Source organism: Pseudorca crassidens, chromosome 18 (assembly GCF_039906515.1).
Source record: "Pseudorca crassidens isolate mPseCra1 chromosome 18, mPseCra1.hap1, whole genome shotgun sequence".
In the NCBI taxonomy this organism is placed as follows: domain Eukaryota; kingdom Metazoa; phylum Chordata; class Mammalia; order Artiodactyla; family Delphinidae; genus Pseudorca; species Pseudorca crassidens.
The window spans coordinates 58,419,371-58,436,958 of record NC_090313.1 but is presented as its reverse complement, the minus strand read 5'-3'; positions in this window follow the sequence as shown (position 1 = coordinate 58,436,958).

Below are 17,588 nucleotides of genomic sequence, written 5' to 3'. Positions count from 1 at the left end.
AAATGTCCGTAACCTGACTCCAAGTCCAGGGTTCTTTCCACCAAAACGTGAATTGTATCTTGCCCTTGTACCTTGCTTTTAGATCTAAAATCCGGGAGATGAGGTATCCATACATTTAGAATGAATAAACAAGATTTAGATAGCGAAGCAAAACAGCTATTTGGGAAATATTACAGGGTAGTAAGTGGTTAAATGCCTAACGTGTAGGGCAGAGAGCAAGCATCACACAGGAGGAACTTATCATTCTTGATCGAGAAGCAGAGTGTATGCTTATTGCAAATGGAAAATAATCTTTCCCACACAGGGACTAACAGCCTGTATTTGGAATCTGATTTAATCATATAAAAACTATGGTTAACTTCAAATAAACAAAAAAATGCATAAACCAAATCCATGATTCTTATCAGATCTGTGATACCAACTTTTGGCACCTGTAAATAATTAATTCTAAGCTTGAAAAGATCTGATAAAACAACTTCATTTGAAAAGCAATAACGTGTAGATGTTGAGACTATTAGAGGAAAAAGATTTAAGGTAGTCTCAATTTGCTCCAATAGCAACTGAAGTGAAGGAAACGGATTAACAATAGATTCTTACCTTTACTAAATCACAGAATTAATAACATGTACTCAAGCCCTTTAAAACTGTCTGATTCAGGAGCCAGTAGCCACTAGATGCAACTATTTAAATTTTAATTAATTAGAAATTAAATAAAAATTTAGTTTCTCCGTTGCACTAGCCACATTTGACATGCTCAGTAGCTCTATAATAGATGATTGGCTACCATATTGGACAGTGCAAATACAGAACATGTTCATCTTTGCAAAGTCCTGCTGGGCACTGCTGCTCTAGTCTCTGGCAAATGAGAGATTGTGATGGAGAATGTAAAATTATTTTTTAAATGAAAAAGGGGAAATATTGAGGTTCTTATTATAATACTTTTGCCTTGTTTTGTATAATGATAGCATCAGAGTTGCTCTGTTCATTCATTATAAAACAAATATTTGCGCTTTGCTAGGCACTGTGTAATTACACAATTTCAGTTCTGCTAGGGATCGGCAGTTGTTTCTCCCAGAACCTAGCACCTAGCACTGTGCAGGAAAATAGTCCTACTCAAGAATTGTTTATTGAGCCTCCCTGGTGGCGCAGTGGTTGAGAGTCTGCCTGCTGATGCAGGGGACACGAATTCGTGCCTCTGTCTGGGAAGATCCCACATGCCGCGGAGCGGCTGGCCCCGTGACCCATGGCCGCTGAGCCTGCGCGTCCGGAGCCTGTTGCTCTGCAACGAGAGAGGCCACAACAGTGAGAGGCCCGCATACCACAAAAAAAAAAAAAAAGAAAGAAAGAAAGAATTATTGACGGAACAATGCAGATCTTCAAACATCTTCTTCTGCCTTTGTACAGGTCAGGAATGAGACTAGCAACTCCATTGCTGAAGATAAGGTAACTTCCTAGTTACCCACCCAATATCTCTTCCCTTCTTCTTTTCTGCAGATAGAATTCCAGTTTTATTCAGGTCACTAATGTCCCCAGCCAGGGAGATGGATCAAGACTTTTCTGTGCCCACACAACAATTTTATCCCAGCTTTCCCATCCTTTCTTTCATCTAGTATGACCACATAATCCAGATTTGGCCAGTGAGATCTAGGTAGAAATTAGTGTGTGGCGTTTCTATAAAACCTGATAAAAGTAAATTGACTTGCCTGCACCACCTGCTCTGTTTCCTTCTTCCTGCTTTGAATGTGAATGTCTTGTCTGGAGACGCCACAGGTATCTTGCAACTATGAGGAGATATGTATAAGTGAAAAACTAAGAGAAGTGCAGACAGCAACGTTGTTGAGCTGCGGAGCGAAGGCCTAAACTGTCTTTCACCATACTTCTTATGTAGAAAAAAAAGAAATGCCCATTCATTTGAGCCACCTTTAACTAAGTGTTCTGTTACTTGCAGCTAAAAGCAATCCTAATGTATACAGAGCATTATGGCACATAGTGTGTTGTGCAGAGAGACTACCTACTCCTTCATGACGCAATCACTTACCTGATAAGATTCTACGTTTCAAGTGGCCATTATAATGTATGGTTCAGACCTCCTGCTCCAGGGAGCATAATTGACTGATGGCTGCAGGTGCTGCCTTTCTGGACCCACCCCCGAGCTCATGCAAGGCTATCCTTCCTATGGGACGCTCTGAGTCTATGACCGAGTATGGCAGGGAAAGGAACGCAGACCCATTCCTGCAAGATGAAGGCCTCCTTCAACAGGCAACTTTGGCCCGAGGACTCCCCATTGGCCTGGCTGAAACTTTCTTAGAATTATCCAGCATCTGAGAGTCTTCCTCTCCAAGCCTCCTTCCTTGCCGCTCTTTTTCACAAGCACCAGATTTGCAACATGGTCTGAAAGCTCTTCTTGTTAATTCTTTCTCCCTCCCCTTTATCCGTCATAGCTATTTCTCCTAATAAATCTCTTGTGTATCTAATTCCCTCTTGAAGTCTCCTTCTTAAAGGACCCAATCTGGACCCAATCTAATCTTGGCTAAATAAATTAGGAAAATAACCTAACCTGGGAAGCTAGAAGAGGTTCAACCTGATTGAAGCATGAAGTGAAAGGACTGGAGAGGTTAAGAAGACTTGAAAGCTACATTCAAGCCATTGGTTTATCAACCTCTCTGCTTTCCTACTTTTAAAATTCCTGCCACTTAAAATTCCTGCCTTGTTTTTTAGAGTGTAAACCACTCCCTCAGGATCATTTCCTAGAATCCACTCCTATCCTTCTGGACAATTCCTTTCAGCACCAGTTTGGTAGCTTGTCTCCAAGATGGCCACCATCTTGGAGACAAGTTACCAAAGAAAGGGAATTCTTTCCATCCATATACACTCATACCATTTCCTCATCAAGGATGGAATCTCTTCCTACCTTCCCCTTGAATCTGGCTGGCTTTAGTGACTTGCTGGACCAGTAGAATATGGCAGAAGTGACACCCTGTGACTTTCAAAACTCAGTCATGAGAAATCTTGTGGCTTCTGCCTATACTAATAGGCATATTCTCTCATGGAACTCTCTCTCTTTAGAGGAAACCAGTGACTGTGTAAGAACTGCAACTAACCATAAGACTACCTGTGGGGGGAGAGAGAGAGAGAGGCATGCTGGCCAGACTTCAACTGTTCTAGCCACCCCAGCCTGGCACTGAATATGAGTCAAGGAGCCATATTGGACTTTCCACTCCCATCAGACGCCCCAAAGAGATGAAAAGAGGCTCCAGACATACAGCCCCAGGAGAGATATCCTAGCCATCTCCAACCATTTATTCCACTCCAGCTGAAGTCTCTGACTCAGCAAATCATGAGCATAATAAAAAAAGTTTGTTGTTTTATGCCACTAACTTTCAGGATGGTTTGTTATGCAACAAAAGATAACTGGAATATCCTTGGGTTCCTTCACATCCATAAGACTAAGCCGTTTTAAACAATGGCTTCTCAGAACTTCATTTTAGTTCTTTGAACTATATCATCATATTGAGCTAATTCTCCACAGTCTTTATCATCCTCCTGCTAGACTTCCTGTCTTCCTCACTGAATCCAGTATCATATGGTACAGTTACGCAGGTTGTGCACTGCACAAAGGTGTCAGGCCAAGGAGTTGAGTGATGGTTGAAAAAGATGTCTTTTTTTAAGTTTACATAAATCTGTTATATAGCTTAGTGGCTGTCCTGACTGGGACAGTCAGTCCCCCAAATTTTTCAGTCCATCAGTTCTCTTTGCTATTATTGGATTGCCTGTTCAATGTACTCCAATGCTACCTTCACACCATTTTCATTTTTTTGCATCTTTGATGTCTTGAAGTACTCATTGTGCTTATCGCAAGTCTTGGGCCACTTCCTTCCTCTTCCGCTATTAATAAACTCTTTTTTTTTCTCTCTCTCAGCAGAAATACCTTATTTTCCTAATTGTATACAATATTTGCCTATTAAAAAAATTTAAACTATACATAAAAGTTACACTATACATAAAAGTATAAAGAAGAAAGCAAAAAACCTGAAATCCCATCCCTGAGATATCTAAAATTAACATTTTTGGTGACTTTTTTTTATATGTTTGTACATATACACAGGATTTTCTGGATCATTCTATCTGCTTCCTCCAGTTCTTTCCCCAGATGATAAATGAAGAACCTTTGCCTGGATGTTTACACTGCTTGGCAATGTTTTAAAATCTGTTTCATTTCCTTTCTACTACATCTGGTAAGTTGACACCTTTCCAGTAATCCTCAGGCTCTACCCATTTTGCTGCAAAGAGTGAGTCCCTCCTCAACTCCCTGTCACCTCAGTGGACTTCTGTCATGGCCCATGCATCAAAAAAGGGTGAAGAGGGACTTCCATGGCACAGTTAAGACTCCGTGCTTCCACTACAGGGGGAAAGACTGTGGTTAAGACTCTGGGTTTCTGGGACTACCCTGGTGGCGCAGTGGTTAAGAATCCACCTGCCAATGCAGGGGGCATGGGTTTGAGCCCTGGTCCGGGAAGATCCCACATGCCGTGGAGCAACAAAGCCTGTGTGCCACAACTACTGAGCCTGCACTCTAGAGCCCGTGAGCCACAACTACTGAGCCTGCTCTCTAGAGCTCACATGACACAACTACTGAAGCTTGTGCATTTAGAGCCTGTGCTCAGCAACAAGAGAAGCCACTGCTCGCCGCAACTAGAGAAAGCCCTCACGCGGGAACAAAGACCCAACGCAGCCAATAAATAAATAAATAAAGACTCTGCACTTCCACTGCACGGGGAAAGACTGGTTAAAACTGCTGTAACCTAAGTGTCCATCAACAGATGAATGGATAAAGAAGATGTGGCACATATATACAATGGAATATTACTCAGCCTTAAAAAGAAATGAAATTGAGTTATTTGTAGTGAGGTGGATGGACCTAGAGTCTGTCACACAGAGTGAAGTAAGTCAGAAAGAGAAAAACAAATACTGTATGCTAACACATATATATGGAATCTAAAAAAAAGAAAAAAGGTTCTGAAGAACCTAGGGGCAGGACAGGAATAAAGACGCAGACATAGAGAATGGACTTGAGGACATAGGGAGGGGGAAGGGTAAGCTGGAATGAAGTGAGAGAGTGACATATATACACTACCAAATGTAAAATACATAGCTAGTGGGAAGCAGCCGCATAGCACAGGGAGATCAGCTCGGTGCTCTGTGACCACCTAGAGGGGTGGGATAGGAAGGGTGGGAGGGAGACGCAAGATGGAGGGGATATGGGGATATATGTATACGTATAGCTGATTCACTTTGTTATACAGCAGAAACTAACACACCATTGTAAAGCAATTATACTCCAATAAAGTGTTATTAAAAAAAACAAAAACCAAGAAGATTTGGGCAATTACATTTTCTAAGTCTTCTTTTATATTGAATTTGTGTCCAGAATACTTATTTAATGATCTTATACATTCTAATAGTTTGTAAATTTTCTTGGGTTTCCTATGCAGATAATCATATTGTCCTTGAAAATTTAGATTTTTATTTCCTTTTTCTATCCAAATATATTTTATTTTTTATTATTTATTTATATTAGCTAGTCCCTCCGAGCAATGAATTAGAAGTAATGATAGTAAGCATTCCTGTCTTGATCCTGACTTAGTAAATAAAAAGCTTCTAATGTTTCACTGTTAAATATAGTATTTACTAGAGTTTTAGTGAATATCACTTTGTCAGGTTAAGGAATTTTCTTTCTATTCCTATTTTGATTATAGTTTTATTTTAACATTAATATATGTTGGATTTTTCTGTATCTATTGATGTGTTTATGTTTCTTTCATCTTTAATTTCTCATGAGAAATTACATTAATGTATATTCTCTAGTATTAAAACTTGGGTGGACCCAACTTAATGGCAATGTATAATTTTTTTTCTCTAATAGCCTTTTTAAAATAGTTGAGAAATTTTGTCTCTTTTTCTATTTTTGGAACATTTTACATAAAATTGGGATTATCTATATTTAAAGCATCAGTGGAATTATTTTTAACTGCCTAGGTCTGTAATTTGAGGATATATGGATAGAATATATTTTTAAATAGTGATTAAATATGCATAATAGTTGTAAGTGTAATCATATCTTTAATTCGTTTGCGAGTCGGCCTGGCAAGTTATATTCTTTTGGTAAATTGTTTATGCAAGTCTTCAAATTTATAAATTTATAAGTAAATTTATAAGCATTCCAAATTTAAAGTTTTCATAGCATTATATTATCGTTAAAAAAAAAAACTCTAAAAAAATAAAAAACTGTGCACTTCCACCACAGGGGGCCTGGGTTCGATCCCTGGTCAGAGAACTAAGACCCTGCATGACGCGTGGTGTGGCCAAAAAAAGAAACAAAAAAGGATGAAGAGGGGCAAAGAGAAAGGAGGCAAGTTGGGGCTATCTTGGGATGGACAGTTGGACAGTTGACAAGCTTAGGAGACAGAAACTGGGAAGGCAAAGGATGGACTTGAGGACATAGGGAGGGGGAAGGGTAAGCTGGAATGAAGTGAGAGAGTGGCATATATACACTACCAAATGTAAAACAGATAGCTAGTGGGAAGTAGCCGCATAGCACAGGGAGATCAGCTCCGTGCTTTGTGACAAAAACACCAAGGATGCTTTGGTCCCAACAGGCCAGGATGGCATGTTCACTGAGCAAGGCCAAGTCCAGATGCAAGAGTCACAAAGTAAGATTGTAATGGAAGCGAAAGAAGGGCCTTAGAGAAAGTCCGTTAGACACCTGAGTATGGCTTTATTACGACCAACTCCAGGTGCTAAGGTACTTCAAGGTATAAGTGTCACTCCTCACAGGCTGAAGTTTTGTCTCTTGAGAACTCACTCCCTGTGCGTCCCTGGCCAGTTGGTCCACTCACTCCCCTTGCCTGACTGTGAGCCTTGGAAGCCACTCATGCCTGCATGAAGGCTAAGCTGGTACCGGTCTTTGTATGATGGCTTGTCTGTGGAACTTCTCTTCCAGGCTGGAGTTGGCCAGGGCCCAGCTCTGCCCTGCTGAGTTGTTCCCTCAAAGCATTTTCCTCATATTCCTAAAACCGTTGCCAAGCTCTGGCAAAAAAAATATTACGTTTATTACCACAAGCCAGGTTATAAGGTGGGAAGGCATCCTATGTTTTGATGCTGCTATACAGAAACGAGAGGAAAAAGTCCTTCAGTGTCCTGGTAAGACTTGAACGACTGCTGGGATGAATAAAGAGGGGAGAGTTGTCTGCTGTGGGCAGTAGGGGAGGGGACCTGTTGTTCCAGTGGCTTCTTACTTGGACCTTCAAGCAATCGGCTGGTTTTCAGCTGCATGTTCATCGTCAATGCCCAAGGTCCCTGTGAGTCCAATTCCTAAGCATTTCAGAGATTTTATGGCATAAATCAAGTCACTTCTAGACTTCTCTCACTGACGGTTTTGGATTCAGTTTTCACAAGTCTCCTGTGTCAGTTATGGCTCATCCATCTGCTTTACAGTTTTCAAAATGTTGATGATGTTTGTCTCCATGGGCATAAGTCTATCTTTTAGATTTATTTATTTTTAACCTTTTACTGTCATTTTGGGGGTTGGGGAAAGAAATTGAAGTAAAGTACACTCAACCCATCATCTTAAACCAGAAATTACTATGAGAGTATTTGCCAAGGAGAGCAACATAGTGAAAACATTATTTTAGGAAGTTCAGATCATCTGTAAAATGCAGGACAGATTAGACGGGTAGAAAATCAAGTCACGGAGCCAGGAGGGCACACAAAAATCCAAAAGGGAGAAAGTTAAAGGTCTAAAATATGGTTGCGGCAAAGAGAATGAAAAGAAAGAGCAAGACCTTTGAAAAAGGGGAAAGGAAGGGATTTGTTGGCCAGTTGACTAAAAGGAAGAAAGAGGAGTCCATGTGCTTAGGAGAGAATGACTGCAAGAATCCTAGGAATTTATGAGAAGTCATAAAGAAGAAGCAGAAAGAGGTTTGGGGGGCAGTTCATGCCTTCTGCTTTTATAATGATGAGTGTTAAGAATGAAGGGAAAGTAGGTTACTTTCTTAGAGCAACCAAACTATAACAGAAATTCTACCAAAACTCATGAAAGTTTTCATTTAATTTACAGGGACATCTATTTCTAAAAGATATTTGAAATATATATTCAAGAACTTCTAAGTGTAGCATTGGAAGTGAATGGCCTTGGAGGTTCAGGAGGTAATGTCTTTTCTCTCTCCATATGAAGGTCATAACTTTTTTAGGACAAGGTTTTCTATTCTCTGGAGAGAGTAAATCAGAGGGTTTCTGATTTAGGAGTTACCAGGCACAGCTTAAGTTTTGAGATACCAAAACTTAAAACAGGGGATTAAGAAAAATCCTGCAGCCTTTGTATCCCACTGGTAGCCAGGCTGCCTTTTTAGTCAAGAGACCATGAGTCTTTTTAAAAAAATCTGACTAGGCCAAGAGGAAAAGCCTAAATATCAGACAACAGGGGCTCCCTGTGCCAGTCAAGGATCTCCATGGAAACACAGAATCAATAGAATACATGTGTATTCACATGAACAGATTTCTTTTAAGGAAATGCCTCACGCAATTATGGGGCCCAGAAAGCCCAACATCTATGGGACAGGCCAAAAGCCTGGAAACTGAGGCAGGATTTCTCTGTTACAGTCTTAAGGAAGAATCACTTTTCTCTGGGAAACCTTGTTTTTTGCTCTTAAGGCCTCCAACTGATTGGATGAGGTCCATCCACATGATTGAGATTAATCTTCTTTAAAGTCGACTGATTGTAGATGTTAATCACATCGACAAAATACCCTCACATCAATGTCTAGAGCTGTGTTTGATCAAACAACTAGGCACCATAGCCTAACCAAGTTGACACATAAAATTCAGTCCTCACACTCCCCAAACAAACTGCCCAACCAGATCACCCCAACACCAAAGCCCACCATCAACAAGGCCCACCCATGGCACAGATCTCCGAGTCCCCTTATTAAGTGCCCCATGCTAAAGAAATAATAGTCAACCAAGAATCAACAGACGTCTGAGCAAACTCACTTTGTGGAAAGAAAAACAATTCAGGGAGAAGAAAAAAAAACAAACACAAACAAAAGCAAAAACAAATAACCAAACCACCATTAATATCTTTGGGGGAGTTAAGAGAAGACAATTCAATCATGAAACAAGAAAGAAACTATTGGAGAAAAAAAGACTTCAGAGAACAAAAAGGAGCTCCTGGAATTATAAAAATTATAACATCAATGAAAAACTTGGTAAGAGGGTTATAAGATAAAGGTGAAGAAATCTCCAAGAAAGTGAAACAAAATGACAAAGAGACAGAAAACAGACAATAAAAAAAAAGAAGAAGAAGAGAGGGAGAGAGAAATCAGTTTGGAGGGATTGACTCTAAATGAGGTTTCAGAAAGAGAGAACAGAGAAAATGGAGGAGGACAAATTATCAAAGAAATAATTCAGAAAAGTTTCCAAACATTAAATGTCATAAGTTTCCAGATAGAAAAGGTTTACCAAGTTCCCAGCCTAGTGGTTAAATCTATATCCACACCAAGCCACCTCATCATGAAATTTAAGAAAACAAAGAGAATAAAGCTTGGGTGAGGAGGAGGGACAGATTACATACACATGATTTACATACACAAGATCAGACCAACTTCGGACTTCTTAACAGCATCAGCAGAGGGCAATGGAACATGCCTTCAAAACTCTAACAAAAAAGTAATATTTTAACCCATAATTCTATTACCAACCCAACCTAGCAAATTTAAGGGTAGAAGAATGATCTTTTCAAAAATGAAAGTTCTCCAAAAATTCACTTCCCAACCACTTTTTCTCAGCAAGGAGTGAAGGATATATTCCTCCCCAAAAAAGGAGTAAACAAAGAAAGAAGAGGACATGAAATTCAGGAATCAACGGATCTAAGGAAAGAGAGAGGGAAAAAGAATACTCAGCGGAATGTTGAGGGGAGATCCAGGACAGAGCTGCCCTAGACAGAGAGAGAGTTGTCAGTCCAAACTGAATAAGCTCAGAGGATTCTGGGAGAGATGTCTCCAAGGATAAGAAACTGATGGGGCACCTGTCATGTTTGAACGTATTAAGAGGAGAGTTACATAACTTGGGAACGGTTCTGAGATAGAAAACTAAGCAATAAAAACAAAAACAAACCAAGAAATTATCAAATCCAGGAAAAGCAAAAGGTTATTGAAGAAAGGAAAAGTAATAATGTCAGTTAGAACTACTTGGCTCAATTATAAATAGTATTTACCTAGTTAAAATAATGTCAATATTAAATATTGTTTAATAAAATTAACATATTTGCGGGGCAGGCAGAGAAGCGGAGAAAGAGCTAAATCCTTATTTTGTCTAATAAATAGAAATGGATAATACGAAATACTGAAAAATCAAGAAACAGTAGTTACTTCAGTAGCAGTCCAGTAATGTTATTTATAGATTTAGAGGTAAATAGATTTAACAACAACAACAAAAAAACAAAGAGTTAAAAGGGCTTGTCTCTGGGAGGAAAAGATTAATGGTGGAGACAGGAAGAGGACTGTTGTTTTTCCTAATAAGCTTTGTAGAACTGTTTGATCCTTCTTGTATATACACAATTTTAATGAAAACAAAAACTAGAAAAAAACTTCCCAAATAGCATAAAACCCAAACTCCTGGCAGTCTAAGAGTCAAGCTTACAGAGTCAGAGTCCTGGGTTCCGATACCAGCTTTGCCAGTTACCAACTATGTAACCTTGGGCAAGTTTTCTAAGTTCTCCAAACTGTGAAAAGGGGATAAATAATAGTTCTCATGGTAACGGTGCATACTGACTGATTCACAGCCCTGGCTTGTGAAGAATGAATGAAATAACCCATGTGACGTCTAAGCACTATGCTTGCTACACTTAGTGTTGTATAAACTTTCGCTCATTTTTTTTTTTTTTTTGCCATTGTCAGGCTGACGTTCAAAGGCTCTTTGTCATCTCTCCCATCTGCATTTCCAACCTCAAGTTCTCTCACTCTTCTAGATAAACTCTAAGTTTGGCTGGGCAGTGTTCATTCTTTCTGAAATACACTGCACTCCTTCCTGCTTGCTCGCTGTTGCTTGTGCAATTGTTTGTTTTCCTATTCCCCAGCCTATTGTGGTTGAAATAACAATGGAAATGAAATGTGTTACACCCTGTAGATAACTGGAAGATGTCTGCCTTGGTTGAATCTAAATTCAAGATGTAAATATTTCCTCTAGGGGCTAAAAGCTGAAAGGAGGAGTTCCATTTTTGTTCAAGACATGTTAATCTTGTCATTGCTCAAGGTTGCCATGGTTCCTGTTTGGTGCTTCCAGGACTTAGGCTTATGCCGCTACATCTGAACAAGTGGAAATAACCCTATTCGACTGAGACAGCAAGACAGGCAGGGTGAGATTCTTGTGAGATAGGTCACTACTGTAATTAGAAATATAAGCCAGGATTTATGTGTCTCAGTTACACACCGATCCTGGCTGCCCCTGACACTGCATATTTCCGCTTCATGTTTTCCTGGAGACCAGGGAGCAATTTACTTTGTAAACCAGAGAGATACTCTTTTCCCTTTCCTGTGGCACAATTTAAATGGAAAAAACCACCCAAAGCAACCATTTGCTTATAGTTTTTAAAAATAAAGGCTTCAATTGTATAATTTGTTAGAGCCAATTATTTTATTAAAGAGAGACTTCATTACAATATAAAAATAAGTTCTAGCCTAAAAAATAAAGATGAAACCAATGAAAATAAAGCTAATTAACTTTGGCAAATCATATTCTTCCGTCAACTTCACAATCATTTTCAAATGCACAGTCATAGATAGAACAGTTCCTTGAACAGAAATGAAAATCGTGTTTTTATGAGACTCACTAACCTATCTCTGATGACATTTAAGTACTTTCTTAGAGACGGTGTCTGGTGTATATAGGAAGTAAATAGTAATATAGGAATGGTGTTAATTACTCTTCATTGCTTTAAATGTTCACAAGATTTCAAATTTTATGATTGCATAAATCATTTTATGAAACTTTCTTTTGCAGATTTAAAGAAGAGGCACAATGTTATCTTCCTTCTAACCATCATTGTAAGTTGAATTCCAAGACTGTCCAGCATCTTATGCAAATTCACCAGCATTTCATATTCATCACCTTCGCCAACAATATTTTGTTCGAATTTGCTGACACTTTATCAATGTCCCTAAGGCATATAAGGATAAATCAGTTGCTATAAGGTGTACATTTGTATGGACTAGGAATATTCTCTTTCCTCAGAGGGTAAATAATTCGTGAAGGGTTGTTTCATGCGAGCTGTATTAGGTTTTTAGGTAAGGAAGTGAGAGATGAGAATATTTTCATGCAAAATAGACAATTTGAAACCTTCAGGTTAAGTTTTGAAAACTCTTATTCCCTTAGCTTTAAGGAGGGATAAAGCAGAAGACATTTAGGTGAGCAAAGACCTGCAAAATGTACACTTTAGTTTCACCTTCTCTGTGCCTTTCCTATGCTTTATCTAACAAGCCAAATACTGTTGCTTAGGACACCCAAGGTACAATTAGAGCACCGTCCAATCTCTATTTTAGATAATTTCTTATAAACTGAGTATTAGCCCATGATTGCCCTTTATTTCTAATTACTTTCTTGCTTATTAATATCTTTGTTAATTTAAACATATGTGCCTGCTTAAATCTCATGGAAACCAAGTCTTAGATAATAGACAAGATATGTTGCCAATGCAAAGTTGCCAACTACAGGTTGGAACTGTTCTTAAAACAAGAAGGTCAAATCCAAAAAAGGACCCATGAACCAACTTTCCAGGACCCTCTAGTATGCACTGGATACCAATGATTAAACTTGAAAGTAATACCGATCTATTTTTATTTTATTTTTTTATACAGCAGGTTCTTATTAGTTATCTATTTTATACATATTAGTGTATACATGTCAATCCCAATCTCCCAGTTCATCCCACCACCACCACCCCCCCCGCCACTTTCCCCCCTTGGTGTCCATATGTTTGTTCTCTACATCTGTGTCTCTATTTCTGCCCTGTAAACTGGTTCATCTGTACCATTTTTCTCGATTCCACATATATGCACTAATATACAATATTTGTTTTTCTCTTTCTGACTTACTTCACTCTGCATGACAGCCTCTAGGTCCATCCACGTCTCTACAAATAACCCAATTTCATTCCTTTATATGGCTAAGTAATATTCCACTGTATATATGTACTACATCTGTTTTAACCATTCGTCTGTCGATGGTCATTTAGGTTGCTTCCATGACTTGGCTATTGTAACTAGTGCTGCAATGAACATTGGGGTGCGTGCGTCTTTTTGAATTATGGTTTTCTCTGGGTATATGCCCAGTAGTGGGATTGCTGGGTCATATGGTAATTCAATTTTCAGTTTTTTAAGGAACCTCTATACTGTTCTCCATAGCGGCTATATCAATTTACATTCCCACCAATAGTGCAAGAGGGTTCCCTTTTCTCCACACTCTCTCCAGCATTTGTTGTTTGTAGATTTTCTGATGATGCCCATTCTAACTGGTGTGAGGTGATACCTCACTGTAGTTTTGATTTGCATTTCTCTAATAATTAGTGATATTGAGCAGCTTTTCATGTGCTTCTTGGTCAACTGTATGGCTTCTTTGGAGAAATGTCTGTTTAGGTCTTCTGCCTATTTTTTGATTGGGTTGTTTGTTTTTTTAATATTGAGCTGCATGAGCTGTTTATATATTTTGGAGATTAATCCTTTGTCCATTGATTCGTTTGCAAATATTTTCTCCCATTCTGAGGGTTGTCTTTTCATCTTGTTTATAGTTTCCTTTGCTGTGCAAAAGTTTTTAAGTTTCATTAGGTCCCATTTGTTTATTTTTGTTTTTATTTCCATTTCTCTAGGAGGTGGGTCAGAAAGGATCTTGCTGTGATTTATGACATACAGTGTTCTGCCTATGTTTTCCTCTAAGAGTTTTATAGTGTCTGGCCTTACATTTAGGTCTTTAATCCATTCTGGGTTTATTTTTGTGTATGGTGTTAGGGAGTGTTTTAATTTCATTCTTTTACATGTAGCTGTCCAGTTTTCCCAGCACCTCTTATTGAAGAGACTTTTTCTCCCTTGTATATCCTTGCCTCTTTTGTCATAGATTAGTTGACCATAGGTGCGTGGGTTTATCTCTGGGCTTTCTATCCTGTTCCATTGATCTGTATTTCTGTTTTTGTGCCAGTACCATATTGTCTTGATTACTGTAGCTTTGTAGTATAGTCTGAAGTCAGGGAGACTACCAATCTCTTATGGTTCAAAAATTTCATTGGATAATGACATCTTCCTTGGGTTCAATAATACAATGGTTTCAAACACTATGGCTGCCAACTCTTCAATTAACAGATTGATGAATATATTGAAAAACTGGGCTGTTCTCAAGTGGCAATCCCACTAATGGATATTACGCTTGATAAATTAATTCTGAGGCTTAACTTCAGTGCAGAGTGGAAAACAATGAGAAAATCAAAGAGAAAACAAAAAGAAAATGACAATAGCACAAAATACAGATTTCAAAGAACTGCCTTGTAGCCTCTCCTATAGAAGAGGACAAGAAGAAATAGACATTTCCAGAAACGTGGCACATGATATAAGATGACCACCTCATCACTTTGCCTTGACTGGCATGGAATGTCACCTCGCACATACAGATGACTTTGGTGCAAAAGCTTTTTGCTCATGATGGTTTTACTGCTGTCCGTGCAGGATACACTCAATTACATGTGATGACCATGTGCTTTTTCCATAGCAGCGTCTATAAGAATGTTTAATTTGGATTTTCCAGAACAACAGCCTAATGGCTAACAGGGCCTCACATCCTTTCCCACCAAGTGGTGTCCAGGGAACCCTATTCCTGACTGTGGTTGATAACTGACCACTAGGTTTAATATTTCCCCAATTTCTTTACTTTTCTTATTCCACTTTTTTTTTCCTTTTTTCAACTGCGTGTCATATACAGATTGGGGTAAAACACTTCACAACTTATTTCTGGTTTAATATTTCTCATTTTCAAATGTGCTTTTCAGACTTTAATTATACCTAGTCTCCCTAAGGGGCTACTAGGAAGCACTGTTTTTTCTGCTTTCCAGAAGGGGACAAAGAAAAAGCAATAATGACTTCAGACAGTAAAAGTGGACAGGGACAGTAAAAAAGAAACTCTCCTGACTGCTTCTGAATTTAGAAGCTTTGCAGCCTTTCCTCAGACCTCAGTTCACACTAGTAAGCCTTTTAGGGAAATCTGTTTCCTTGAGGAGGTTGATAGGTATTATATTGTATTTCATAATATGAGAAGAAAAATCATTACTTAATTTCTTATAGGTGTAACATCACATATAAATTAAAATATAAGAAAAATGTTTACCTTCAGCTTATTTGCTTAGACAAAAAAATCATTTTTATTTATTATGAAGTAATAAAATTATTATTTTTCATTTTTAGGCAAAATTCATTCATGATTAGGCCAAAAATAATTATAATTTGACGTACTGGCCCTTAAGTCATATAATTTGATAATCCTGTATAGTTAGAATTTATTGAGACTATTTAAAATATAACCATTTTGTCTTTAAAATGCACACATTAAGTGGACATAAAACAGTTAAACAACAAAACCTCAACAAGGTAGCCACTGGTTAGTTCTGACTGCATTTACTGAGGCCAAAGAGTACATCTGCAAGCAGTATATAGAAAACATCTTAGAAAACTTTTTGGGGAGATAATAAAGTAGCTCCTTGAGGAAGGACTTATTCTTTCTTCCAAATTCCACAGCAAGATTTTACTTTTTTTTTTTTTTTTTTTTTTTTTTGGTTCACGGGCCTCTCACTGTTGTGGCCTCTCCCGTTGCGGAGCACAGGCTCCGGACGCGCAGGCTCAGCGGCCATGGCTCACGGGCCCAGCCTCTCCGCGCCATGTGGGATCTTCCCGGACCGGGGCACGAACCCGCGTCCCCTGCATCGGCAGGCGGACTCTCAACCACTGCGCCACCAGGGAAGCCCCAAGATTTTTACTTTTAAAGGCAGATGCTGTAGGTCTTTTTTTGCAGAGAAGGCAAAAGAGTTCCCCTCTTTGAGGTGTACTTCTGCACAAATCTTTTTAACAACTAACAGGAACAGAAGGATCAAGGTACAGAAACCAAACTGATGAAGACACTCTCATCTAAAGTTTGTATTTTACTCACTGCAGACAAAGACATAAAAAAATGAGAATGTTCTCCAGTTATCACATCAGAAAGAAAACATTCTAGTATGGACCAGTTCGGAATGGATGGAGGACCAGGAATGACAGAATCAAGTGGTAAAGAAAGCACAGGATGTGGGCAAGACCAGGTGAGAACCAGTTTCCTCTGTCAGCCATGCCCTGCTATAGTGTGCATTATGGTCGACTCGTCACTATCCTTTCCTCCCACCAGATGATCAGTCTAGGCTAACTGTACTAGGAGCCTTGCCAGCTCCTAGTTTAGGCATGGGTTTGTGACCCAATGAGAAAAAATCTGCTGAGGGTTTTCTGGGCAAGGTTTTCTCACTCTTATGAAAGAGTTAGAGGAAAATATGGATTTTCTGCTTTCATACTCAACCAAACCTACACTCAGAAGTTGGCAGAGTGGATGGAAAGAACTTCAGTATTTGATGAAGTTGTTGAATTACTAAATCAGCCAGTATTGAATCCTACCCTACTTCTGGACTTCCATTTATGTGAAATAATGTTTCCCTATGTTCAAGCCAGTTTAAATCAGAGTTTTCTGTTAACTATTAACCAAGAATTTTCTAATTGATATAATTAATGAGGAAGATTGGGTATTTCACCAAAACTCTTGCATGGCACTATTTATATTTGCATTTATATTTACATTTACATTTATATTTATATTTATATTTTTTGGCCATGCCACACAGCTTGTGGGATCTTAGTTCCCCAATCAGGGATTGAACCCAGGCTATGGCAATGAAAGCACAGAGTCCTAACCACTGAATGGCCAGGGAATTCCCTCGCCTGGCTATATTTTAAGTATGGTTTCCATAGTGTATGTTTATACCTAAGTTGACTGAGCTTAGTTTATTCCACAATTTGGGTTCTCTTCTCAACTCTTAGTGATCTTTCTCAAGTCCTAACTCAAGAATCCTTTTATAGGGGGTTCCCTGGTGGAGCAGTGGTTGAGAGCCCGCCTGCCAATGCAGGGGACGTGGGTTCGAGCCCTGGTCTGGGAAGATCCCACATGCCACGGAGCAGTTGGGCCCGTGCGCCACAACCACTGAGCCTGTGCTCTGGAGCCCTGGAGCCACAACTACTGAGCCTGCGTGCTACAACTACTGAAGCCCATGCGCCTAGAGCCCGTGCTCAGCAATGAAGAGTAGCCCCCGCTCGCCGCAACTCGAGAAAGCCCGCAAGCAGCAACAAAGACCCAGTGCAGCCAAAAAACAAATAAATTAAAAAAAAAAAGAATCCTTTTATATGTTGTTTGGTAGAAAGGTATGTGAACTAATTGACTCCAGATGTCTTTGCAGCCAAGATTTGGTGTTCAGAAAGGGAGGGTAA